At 36.0% G+C, this 12772-nt stretch overlaps 1 non-coding gene across 1 annotated transcript; it reads left to right on the forward strand.

The window, feature by feature from the left end:
- Positions 1-11024: 11024 nt before the first annotated feature.
- On the forward strand, positions 11025-11131 carry LOC128285807 (small nucleolar RNA R71). Its single transcript, XR_008276355.1, has one exon. It is a non-coding gene; the product is annotated as a small nucleolar RNA R71 (small nucleolar RNA).
- The last annotated feature ends 1641 nt before the right edge of the window (positions 11132-12772 follow it).

Here is a 12772-nt window from a genome sequence, read left to right on the forward strand (position 1 = left end):
AATCACTTAATACATGCCCAAAAATGTCCACTAACTTTAAAAATGGGATAATTACCACATAAGGACCTCTTTTTTAAGGTTCCATAGCTATTAGACACCTTTAGCTAATGGAACTCAACTTTTACATTTTATTCGATTTAGTCCTTTTTATCAAATTGAGCATTCAAATGATAAAATTTCTTAACGGAATTTTCACACAATCATTCTATCATGCTGTAGACATTAAAATAGAAATAAAATAATTATTTTTGCCTAAAATTTATGGTTCTAAAACCACTTTAGCAATTTAACTAAAAACGGGTTGTTACAATTCTCCTCCTTAAAAAATTTTCGTCCCCAAAAATCTTACCAGAAAATAGGTTAGGGTACTATTTTCTCATAGCTTCCTCAACTTCCCACGTAGCTTCTTCAACATTGTGACGTTGCCACAAAACTTCATCAAAGCTATGCTTCTGTTTCATAACTCTTTGATATCTCGAGCCAGAATTCTGATTGGTTCTTCGTTATACGTCATATCAGGCTGAATTTCAATTTCTGCTAGAAAAATTACGTCTGATGGATCTGATTTACATTGGCATAACATTGACACATGAAATACATTGTGTATCTTTTCTAACTCTGACGGTAAAGCTAGTTGATATGCCACTGGCCCTATTCTCTTGATAATCTCATATGGCCCGATAAATCGCGGACTCAATTTTTCTTTGCGACAAAAACGTAGAATTTTCTTCCACGGAGATACTTTCAAAAATACTTTGTCACTGATTTGAAATTCAATGTCTTTACGTTTCAAATCCGCATACGATTTCTGTCGATCTGAAGCAGCTTTCAAACTGTCATGGATTACTTTCAGTTTCTCTTCAGTCTCTCTAATCTAATCAACCCCGTGTATTTTTTCTCACAAAGTTCAGTCTAGTACAGAGGAGTTCAAACTTTATGACCATACAAAGCTTTATACAATGGCATATTTATACTCGATTGAAAACTATTGTTATATGCAAATTCAACCAACGGTAAATATTTTTCCTAGTTGATTTCAAACTCTAAAACACAGCAATGAAGCATATCTTCGAGAATCTGAATTACTATCTCAGACTGACCATCGGTTTTAGAATGAAATGCAGTACTAAATTGAAATCAAGTACCTAAACCGTCTTGTAAATTCTTCCAAAATCGCGATTTAAACCTCATATATCTATCCGAAATAATAGAAATTGACACCCCGTACAATCTAACAATCTCAAATATGTACAATTCACTAATCTATCAAGCAAAAAATTTGTACGTACTGGGTTGAAATATGCAGATTTCGTCAATCTATCAACAACAACCTAGATAACATCTTTCCTTTTCAAAGATAGGGTAATCCCGATATGAAATCCATCGTAACTCTATCCCATTTCCACTTTGGTATCATTACTAACTGTAGTAGTCCCGAAGGCACTTGATGTTCGACTTTGACTTGTTGAAAAACCAAACATCTCGAGACAAACTCTGAAATGTCTCGTTTCATGCCCGACCACCAATATAACTATTTCAAATCATTGTACACTTTAGTACTCCCCGGATGAACAAATAAACAACCACTGTGAGCTTCGTGTAGAATTTTCTGAATAAGCTTGAAATTTCTCGGTACAAAAATTCTATCTTGGAACATTAAACAATCATCAGATCCAATTTCATAGTCTAATCAATAGTAGACTCACATTGTACTCTTTTAGCTTGTAATTCACTGTCACACTTCTGAACTTCACAAATTTGTTGAAGAAATACTAGTTTAGCTTTTAACTCAGCTAAAACCGAACCATCATCAGAAAAAGTTAACTGTGTGATCATCATTCTCAAAAAAAAGACAAAGATTTTCTACTCAAAACATCCGCGACTACATTCGATTTCCCCGGATGATAATCAGTTACTAATTCATAATCTTTCAACAACTCGAGACATCTTCGCTGTCACAAATTCAAATATTTCTAAGACATTAAATACTTCAAGCTCTTGTGATCGGTAAAGATATGACACTTCTCACTGAATAAATGATGTTGCCAAATTTTCAATGCGAATACAATAGTGGCCAACTCTAAATCGTGCGTTGAATAAATCTTTTTATGCAGTTTTAACTGTCTCGAAGCATAAGCTATCACTTTGCCCTCTTGCATCAAAACACATCCCAAACCATTTAATTATGCGTCACTAAAAATCACAAACTCTTTACCCGACTCAGGCTGAACCAAAACTGGTGCTTTCAATTGCTCAAAACTTTGTTGTCATTTCTTAGACCATTTGAACTTCACATCTTTCTGTAATAATCGATTCATCGGTGTAGCAATCATTGAAAAACCTTTTACAAAACGTTGATAATAGCCAGCTAATCCTAGAAAACTTCTGACTTTAGACAAGCTTCTTAGAGGTTTCCAGTCAACAACTACTAAAATATTAGCAATCATTGAAAATCCTTTTACTAAACACAGATAATAGCCAGCTAACCGCAGAAAACTTCTGACTTCGAACATATTTCTTGGTGGTTTCCAGTAAACAACTACTGAAATCTTACTCGGATCAACTCGGATGCCTTCCGCTGAAACAATATGTCGCAAAAATTTGACTTCCCGCAGCCAAAACTCACATTTGCTGAATTTAGCAAACAGTTGCTTATCTCTCAAGGTTTGTAATACAATCCTCAAATGTTCAGCATGCTCAAAATAATCTCAGGAAAAGATCAGAATGTTATCAATGAATACAACAACAAATTTGTCCAAATACGGTCTAAAGATTCGATTCATCGAATTCATAAAAACTGCAGGAGCGTTAGTTAATCCGAATGGCATAACAAGAAATTCATAATGCTTGTACCTTATTCTGAACGTAGTCTTCTGTACATCTGAATCTTTAACTCGCAATTGAAAATAGCAGATCTCAGATCAATATTCAAAAGTATGGTTGCTCCTTTCAACTGATCAAACAAATCATCAATTATCGGCAAAGGGTACTTATTTTTAATTATAATCTTGTTAAGCTGACGATAGTTGATACACATCTCATTAATCTATCTTTCTTATTTACGAACAGAACTGGTGCACCCCAGGGCGAAAAACTAGGTCGTGCAAAACCTCTATCTGTTAACTCTTGCAACTGAGATTTCAACTCTTTCAATTCTATTGGAGCCATTTTGTACAGAGCTATCGATATCGGTGATATTCCTGGTACTAATTCAATAGCAAACTCAACCTCTCTGATCAATGGTAACCAGGCAACTCTTCTAGAAACACATCCAAATATTCACAAACAGCTGGCACAGACTCATTCTTAGATTCAGACACTTTTCTATCGAGTACATATGCAAGGTAAGCATCACAACCTTTTCTCACATATTTCTAAGCTAACATCGTCGATATCACAACAGGCAACTCACTCGACTCATCAGATTCAATTTGAAGAATTTCATTATTCTGACATTTCAATTCAATAGTATTTTATGTACGATTCACAACAGCATCATGCAGAGTCAACCAATCCATACCCAAAATCACATTGAATTCATTAAACGGTAAAAGCATCAAATTTTCAAAAAATAGTAACCCCGAGTCATCAAAGGACAATTCTTGCAAAGTTGATCATACTTGCCTAAAGGGTTCGATACTTTAATCACAAATTTGATAGACTCAACAAGTAAACTCTTACTAGACACTAAATTCTTACAGACATATGAATGAGTGAATCCAGGATCAATCAAAGTAATTACATTAGTTTCATAGAGAGAAAATGTACCGGTGATAACCTCCAGTGATGACACATATTCTCGGGCACGAATGGCGTAAGCTCTAGCTAGTGCTCTAGCCTCTGATCTCACAGTAGAGTCCTTTATTGCTCCTTTGCTACTAGTCATGTTTCTCGTATTTCTAGGTGGTCTCCCTCTAGCAGCTATATTGCTCGGTCTTTGATCGCGTGATTTTGTGATAAGTTTTATATATTTATAATTAATCAATCTTGAGACTGACTATTATCGTGATGTAGGAAAGTGTACCTATCGAACAGTAGTATAGTTTTAGCAAGACCGGATTGTCGAACCCAAAGGTACTAAAAGTACTAGTAATAACTGTCTTTTTATTATCTAGCCTAAAAATAAGGTGGTTTTATTTTAACTAACTAATTAACTAATCTAAGAATTCACAGAGAATGGAATTGGGGGATTACTTTTGGAAAACGATTGAATTAAGACAATACCTAAAGAAAAACCCACCTAGACTGTACTTGTTATTCTAGCTCTGAATCGGACGATTTATTCATTTAACTTGTTCCGTAGAGATCCCTATGTTATGTTATTATCCCTATTCAAGACTAATAACGTCTAATCCCTAGATTGAATAATTGAGACTTTTCTCTAATTAACACTCTAGGGTTGCATTAACTCGATCTATGGATCACCCTATTAGGTTTCACCCTAAATGTTGTCACCCTATCTCTAGGCGCGTAATCAACTCCGCTTAATTATGACAAATGTACTCTTAAACAGGGTCTATTCCTCCTCTGAATAAGAGCTTATCTTGAATCAGTATCCTGGGATATCAAAACAAGAATTAAGAACACATAATTAAGAACAAGTTAAATATTTATCATACAATCCAGAAAATAATAACAAGACTCATCTTAGGTTTCATTCCCCTTAGGTATTTAGGGGATTTAGTTCATAACTAAAAAGGAAAACATCTCAGAAGAATAACGAATATAAAACATAAAGAAAACCCAAAACTCCTGAAAGGAAGTTGAGGGGAGATCTTTAGTCTTGAGATGGATCAATCAGCTTTCTTCGAGTAATTCTTTCCTTCCTCTCTGTGTGTCCCTCCTTTCATCCGCCTCTAGAGTGTATTTATATGCTTTGGAATGCCTAAGAACCCTCAAAATTAGCCTTTTCAGAATTGGACTCAACTTGGGCTCGGCAGGGACACGTTTGTGTGAGTCGTGCTTCGGTTCTGCCAAATTGACACGGCCATGTGGTCTGCCCGTGTGAGGAGGTCCAGGCCGTGTTGAATTCGTACTTTGGCCCGTTTCTTGTTCCTTTTGCTCTCCTATGATCTCCTAAGTATAAAACATGAAATTAAGGCATTGGGAGCATCGAATTCACCAATTCTAAGGGAAAATCATCCATAAAACGTGTTAAGCATGGGGTAAAAATATGTATAAATTACAGTTTATCAAATACCCCCACACTTAAGCATTTGCTTGTCCTCAATCAAAATTCTCAACTCATAATCACAATAAATCCTTCTCAACCTCTATTTCCTATCGATAATATCTCAAAATAATCCATAAGTAATCATACATTGAAAATTCAACTGAAAGAACATCAAAGTTTGAATCATTCCAAGTTAAGCACTTTATCATGAAAATATAGGTGTCTCCCCTTGTCTAAATAATTACCTTTGATTCAAAATGTCACAGAGTTTCACATCCTCACTAAAGATTCACTCAAATCACTCGAGGTGTTTAAGGATAATAAATGAAGCACTCAATAGTCAATAATGAAAAGTCATTACCATAGGCTTGCATGAAAATCAAATTTCCATCACTATAAATTGAGATGATATATCAATCAAAAGGTCTTTAGATGGTTGTAATGAGGATTGGTTAGGGGGTGTGGTCACAAGCTAAAAGAAAAAGTTAGAATCGAGATTGAATTGAAAATTTACCTAACTAAAAAATGACTAGTCATTAATCGCGTACAACAGAGCTTCCTCTCAAAATATGAAATTTAACTTCTTTAGCTCAGAAGATTACTACTACAAATATGTATACATTTTTTTTAGAACAAGTTAAATAACATAAACTAACTATTAAGAACAAAACATAGCTGAGCAACTTTTTCAATTCAAATCTCGACAAAAATAGGAATCAAATTAATTTAGGGGATTTCATCAATAATGGGTTAAGGGTTAATATTAAGGGTAATACAATAAATGGCTTGTTAGGCTCAAGGGGGTTCACTAAGGGTTAATCGTGGAGGTAGGATTTTCATGGCATGATTGGGTTTATCTTAAGTGCCTTAATCATTTTGACATATCAAATCAAATGATGTGGTTCGCTTTTCCCACGGTCGTGTAGTTCTGCGTACGCCCGTGCTGTTTTGACAGTGTTGTCCATGGGTGCTAAACACGGGCGTGTCACACGCCCATGTTCATTTGGCAGATTTGACCATGGCCAGGTCACACGCCCGTGGCCACTTATCACATCCCGTGTTGGGAAAGATAACTTTTACCCTGTTTTCGCACGATAGTATCGCATGACCGTGTTTCTGTCTGTGGTTGTCACACGGGATGAAGAACGACTATGCGATCGGCCATGTGAAGTTAGAAACCTGTGCTCAAAGATTTTTTTAGTGATCTAGATGTTTAAAATTGAAATTTACATAATTTAAAACTGTTAGTACTCAGGTTGCCTCCCGAGAAGCGCTTGTTTATAGTCTAAGCTCGAGGGCGGTTTGTGGAGTCGTAGCTCCTCTCCATCATCTTTAAAGTTCTCACCATTATAAAGTTTGAGACGACATCCATTTACTTTGAAAGTACCGTGTGATGGGTGACTTACCTCTATTGTGCCATATGGAAGAACAAATTGAATTACGAAAGGTCCTGGCCATCATGATTTAAGTTTCCTAGGAAACAATTTGAGTCTTGAGTTGTATAGTAGGTCAAGATCTCCAACTTCAAATTATTTTCGCTACTTTAAACGAGTGTCATTGCACCGCTTTGTTTCTTCCTTATATAGGCGTGAGTTTTCGTATGCATTGGCTCGCCACTCATCAAGCTCGTTCAGCTGCATCAACCTGGTTTTTCCTACAAGTTATGGATCAAGGTTTAGAAATTTAATAGCCCAAAAAGCTTTATGCTCTAGTTTGAATGGTAGATGACAACTTTTTCCATAAACAAGTCTATAAGGTGATGTCCTTGTGGAGGTCTTAAAAACAGTTCTGTAAGCCCATAAGGCATCATCTACTTTCATTGCCCAATCTTTTTTGTTTGATTCTACTATTTTCTCAAGGATCTGTTTGATTTCTCGGTTTGCCACTTCAACTTTTCCATTAGTTTAAGGATGGTATGGGGTGGCTGTTCTATGATTAACCCCGTATTTCCTAAGAGTTTTTTCAAATTGTGTATTACAAAAATGAGTGCCCCTGTCACTGATAATTGCTCTAGGTGTTCTGAATCTCGAGAAGGGTTTCTTAAGGAAACGTACTACCACTCTAGCATCATTAGTAGGTAGAGCTTGGGCTTCCACCCATTTGGACATATAATCAACTACTACTAAGATGTATTTATTCCCAAATGAACTGGGGAATGGGCCCATGAAATCGATACCCCAAACGTCAAATATTTCACATGAAAGCATATAGTTTTGAGGCATTTCATCACGTTTAGATATGTTACCTGTCCGTTGGCATTTGTCACATGAAGTAATGTACCTGTTAGCATCTTTGAATAACGAGGGCTAATAAAATCCTGATTCAAGTATTTTATGTGCAGTATTAGTTCCACTATAGTGTCCTCCAGTTTGCCCTGAGTGGCAATGTTCCAATATTTTTTATGTTTCTGATCTTGTAACGCATCTTTTAATGACCTGATCTATACATCTGCGAAAAAGAAAGGGGTCGTCCTAAAAGTAGTTTTTGACATCCTTAAAGAATCGCTTCTTTTTGCGATGTCTGCAAACCAAGGTACCTCGGACTCAGTATAGCAAAAAATTATTCTTCAGGAAACGAATCATTTATTTCAACTTCATCTAGTTATTTAGTATTGGAGTTCTCAAGCCTGGAAAGATGATCAGTCGCGAGATTTTCAGCTCCTTTCTTATCATGAATTTCCAAGTCAAATTCCTGTAATAGGAGAATCCATCAAATGAGTCGAGGTTTTGCATCAGTTTTAGTTAAAAGGTAGCGAAGGGCGGAATGGTCAGTGTAAACAACAACTTTAAACAATATGAAATATGATCAAAATTTATCAAATGCAAAAACCACAGCCAACAATTCTTTTTCCGTAGTAGTATAATTTTCTTGTGCAGCTGCCAAAGTTTTGCTAGCATAATAGATAGGTTGAAAATGCTTGTCTCTTCGCTGTCCCAATACTGCACCTACTGCAAAATCACTCGCATCACACATTAATTCAAATGGTAAGTTCCAATCAGAAGCAATTATGATTGGAGCATTGATTAATTTATCATTTAAAGTATTAAATGCTTCTAAACACTCCTGATTGAAATTAAAAGGTATATCTTTTTCTAGCAATTTAGTCAAAGGCTTAGATATTTTAGAAAAATCCTTAATAAATCTTCTATAAAAACCAGCATGTCCTAAAAAGCTTCTAATAGCCTTAACCGAACTAGGAGGGGGTAATTTTTCTATTGTTTCTGTTTTAGATTTGTCTACTTCAATCCATTTACTAGAAATTTTATGCCCTAATATAATACCTTCTTGAACCATAAAGTGACATTTCTCCCAGTTAAGCACAAGGTTCTTTTCCTCACATCTTTTTAAAACTCATTTTAAATTTTTGAGGAAGAGATGGAAAGAATTACCGAATACCGGGAAATCATCAATAAATACTTCCATGATATCTTCCACGAGTTCGTCAAAGATGGCCATCATACAACGCTGAAAAGTGGCAGGAGCATTTCATAATCCAAAAGGCATTCTACGATAAGCGAATGTACCATATGGGCATGTGAATGTCATCTTTTCTTGGTCTTCAAGAGCTATTGGGGTTTGGAAGTAGCCAGAGAGTCCTTCTAAAAAGCAGTAGTACATGTGCCCGGATAATCTTTCCAATATTTGATCAATGAATGGCAAGGGGAAGTGATCTTTCCTTGTGGCATCATTCAGTTTCCTGTAATCAATGCAGACTCTCCATCCTATGACTGTCCTTGTTGGGATTAATTTATTATTCTCGTTGGACACAACCATCATGCCACATTTCTTAAGGACAACCTACATTGGACTTACCGAAGAACTGTCAGAAATAGGATAAATAATCCCGGCATCTAGAAGTTTAATTACCTCGGCTTTTACAACTTCCTTCATGTTGGGGTTTAGTCGTCTTTGAGCTTGCACACACGGTTTGTATTCATCTTCCATCAAAATTTTGTGGGTGCAAAAAGAAGGGTATTCCTTTAATGTTAGAAATTTTCCAAGCTATGGCCTTTTTATGTTCTTTTAGTACTTGGATTAATTTCTCTTTCTCTTTAGGTTGCAAGTTAGAAGCAATAATAACTGGTAATGTAGAATTATTTCCAAGGAATGCATATTACAAGTGGTTTGGTAATTGTTTAAGTTTTAGTTTGGGAGGCTCTTCAATAGAGGGTCTTTGCTTAAGTTCATTATTTATCTTAATGCCCTTATATTTTACTTGTCTTGAAGAATGCTCATTAGGTTCATCATTTGTCTCCTCTTCTTGAGCTAGATACAGTTCTGTTGTGTCCTTCTGTATAATTTCCTGAAAAGAGTCTTGAGTATATGATCAATAGAGTCAATAAAATAACATGAATCATCCTGTTCCCTAGAAAACCTCACAGCATCATAAATTTTAAAGATAATCTCCTCGTCACCTACTCTAAGGACCAATTTATCATCACCCACATCGATTACAGCCCTAGCAGTGGCTAAAAATGGGCGCGCTAAAATTAAGGGCACTTCTACATCTTTGTCCATGACAGGAAATATGAATTTATCTACTTTCACAAGTATGTCTTCTATAATACCCCTAGGATATTTAACAGATCTATCGGCTAATTGAATACTCATCCTAGTAGGTTTAGGTTCCCCGAGACCAAGTTGTTTGAACATTTTATATGGCATCAAATTAATGCTAACGCCTAAATCAGCTAATGCTTTCTCAACATTCAAACTACCAATTAGGCAAGGGATAGTAAAACTTCCTGGATCTTTCAGTTTGGTTGGCAGTCTGTTTTGGAGTATGGTTGAGCATTCCTCGTTGAGTTCTATTGTAGATAAGTCCTCGAAATTCTTTTTATTTGTTGAAGCTCCTTCAAAAATTTTTAGTATGTAGGCATCTGCTAGATGGCTTCCAAAAAAGGTAAGTTGATATGTACTTGCTTAAAAAGTTCAAGAAACTTACTGAATTGTGCATCAATGCGGTCTTTTTTCAATTTTGCTGGGTATGGAACTGGTGGTTTATATTCCTTCGCACTGGTTATCACTATTTTTGTGTTTTTCTTCCCCCCCTTTTGCTGATCACGGCTTCTTGTGTTAGCTTCTTTTTAGGAATTCCACTAACACTTTCCCACTCCTTAGTGTAACTGCTTTTACATGCTCTTTTGATTTGGTGTTACTAGGTAAACTTCCTAGTGGTCTTTCCAAAATTAGTTTGGACAGCTGGCCTATCTGAGTTTCAAGCCCTTGGATCGATGCTTGTTGATTTTTAAGTGCTGTCTCGGTGTTCTAGAAACAAGTTTCTGACGTCGAGATAAATTTAGACAACAACTCTTCAAGGTTTGGCTTCTTCTCTTGTTGGTAGGGTGGTTGTTGGTAGCCTGGAGGTGGTCTCTGAATTCCTTGACCTCCCCATGAGAAATTTGGGTGGTTCCTACACCCTGCATTATAAATGTTACTATATGGATTGTTTTGGGATTGAGGATTATTACCCATGTAATTTAACTGCCTGTTATCCATGTTGTGGCCATAAGGTTGGTATTCTGAATTGCTTGATCCACCTCCAGTTGCTTCGCACTGCATTACTGGGTGAACCTGTGAAAAACTAAGAAAACCATCAATTTTCTTATATAAGAGTTCTACCTATTTAGAGAGCATGGTGACTGAATCGACGTTATAAACACCGGCTGTTTTCGTTGGTTTTTTCCTCATGACTTGCCACTAATAGTTATTTAGTGACATCTCCTCTATAAACTCATAAGCATCTTCAGATGTCTTATTATTGATGGTTCTGCCAGCAGCTGCGTCAACCATTTGCCTAGTCGAAGGATTCAGGCCATTATGGAACGTTTGAACCTGTAGCCAAAGCGGTAACCCATGGTGAAGGCACCTTCTCACTAAGTCCTTGTATCCCTCCCACGCATCGTAAAGAGTTTCTAAGTCCATCTGCACAAACGAAGAGATATCATTACGTAATTTGGTCGTTTTAGCCGGCGGGAAATATTTTAACAGAAATTTTTCGGTCATTTGTTCCCAAGTAGTGATTGACCCTCGTGGTAATGAGTTCAACCACTGTTTAGCTTTGTTCCTCAATGAAAAATGAAACAACCAAAAACGTATGGCATCATCAGAAACGCCATTGATTTTAAATGTATCGAATAGTTCCAAAAAGTTTGCTAAGTGAGCGTTGGGATCTTCATCCTGCAAACCATCAAACTGAGCAAACTATTGTATCATTTGAATTGTGTTAGGTTTCAGTTCAAAAGTATTTGCAGCTACAGCAAGTCTAACTATGCTTGATTTAATTCCTGTTAAAGAAGGTTTAGCATAATCATACATAGTGCGTGGAGCAGGATTTTGATTAACCGCAATTGCAGGAGGTAGCTGATTGTCTTGGTTTTCAGCCATCTCTTCTGTTAGGGGTTGAATATCGTCCTCCTACTCGTTCTTTATGTATCTTAAGCTTCACCTTATTTCTCTTTGGTTTCTGCGAACTATGCGATCGATTTCTTCGTCAAAAAGTAGTGGTCCTGACGGGTTTCTTCTAGTCATAAACTATAAAAACTTGCCAAGAGAAAGAAAAAGTAAATTAATAAATAATAATAATAAATTAAATTAAATTAAATTGCAAGAAAAATAAATGGCTAAAGTAATAAAAATTGAGTGTTCCTAATATCTTATTTCCCCGGCAACGGCACCAAAAACTTGATCGCGTGATTTTGTGTGATAAGTTTTATATATTTATAATTAATCGTTCTTGAAACTGACTACTATCACGATGTAGGCAAGTGTCCCTATCGAACAGTAGTATAGATTTAACAAGACCGGATTGTCGAACCCAAAGGAACTAAAAGTACTAGTAATGACTGTCTTTTTATTATCTAGCCTAAAAATAAGGTGGTTTTGTTTTAACTAACTAATTAACTAATCTAATAATTCATAGAGAATGGAATTGGGGAATTACTTTTGGAAAACGATTGAATTAAGAGAATACCTAAGGAAAAATCCACCTAGACTATACTTGTTATTCTGACTTCGAATCGGACGATTTAGTCATTTAACTTGTTCCATAGAGATCCCTAAGTTATGTTATTATCCCTATTCAAGACAAATAACGTCTAATCCATAGATTTAATAATTGAGACTTTTCTCTAATTAACACTCTAGGGTTGCATTAACTCGATCTATGGATCCCCCTACTAGGTTTCACCCTAATCCGGTAAAATATTGTCACCCTATCTCTAGGCGCGCAATCAACTCCGCTTAATTATGACAAATGTACTCTTAGACAAGGTCTATTCCTCCTCTAAATAAGAGCTTATCCTGAATCAATACCCTGGGATATCAAAACAAGAATTAAGAACATAAAACTAATAACAAGTTAAATATTTATCATACAATTCAGAAAATAATAACAAGATTCGTCTTAGGTTTCATTCCCCTTAGGTATTTAGGGGATTTAGTTCATAACTAAAATGGAAAACATCTCAGAAGAATAACGAATACAAAACATAAAGAAAACCCAAAACTCCTAAAAGGAAGTTGAGGGGAGATCTTCAGTCTTGATAATGAAACCGGCTTCTGAGATGGATCAATCGGCTTTCTTCGAGTAATTCCTTC

The sequence above is a fragment of the Gossypium arboreum genome, chromosome 12, assembly GCF_025698485.1.
Source record: "Gossypium arboreum isolate Shixiya-1 chromosome 12, ASM2569848v2, whole genome shotgun sequence".
Taxonomy (NCBI): domain Eukaryota; kingdom Viridiplantae; phylum Streptophyta; class Magnoliopsida; order Malvales; family Malvaceae; genus Gossypium; species Gossypium arboreum.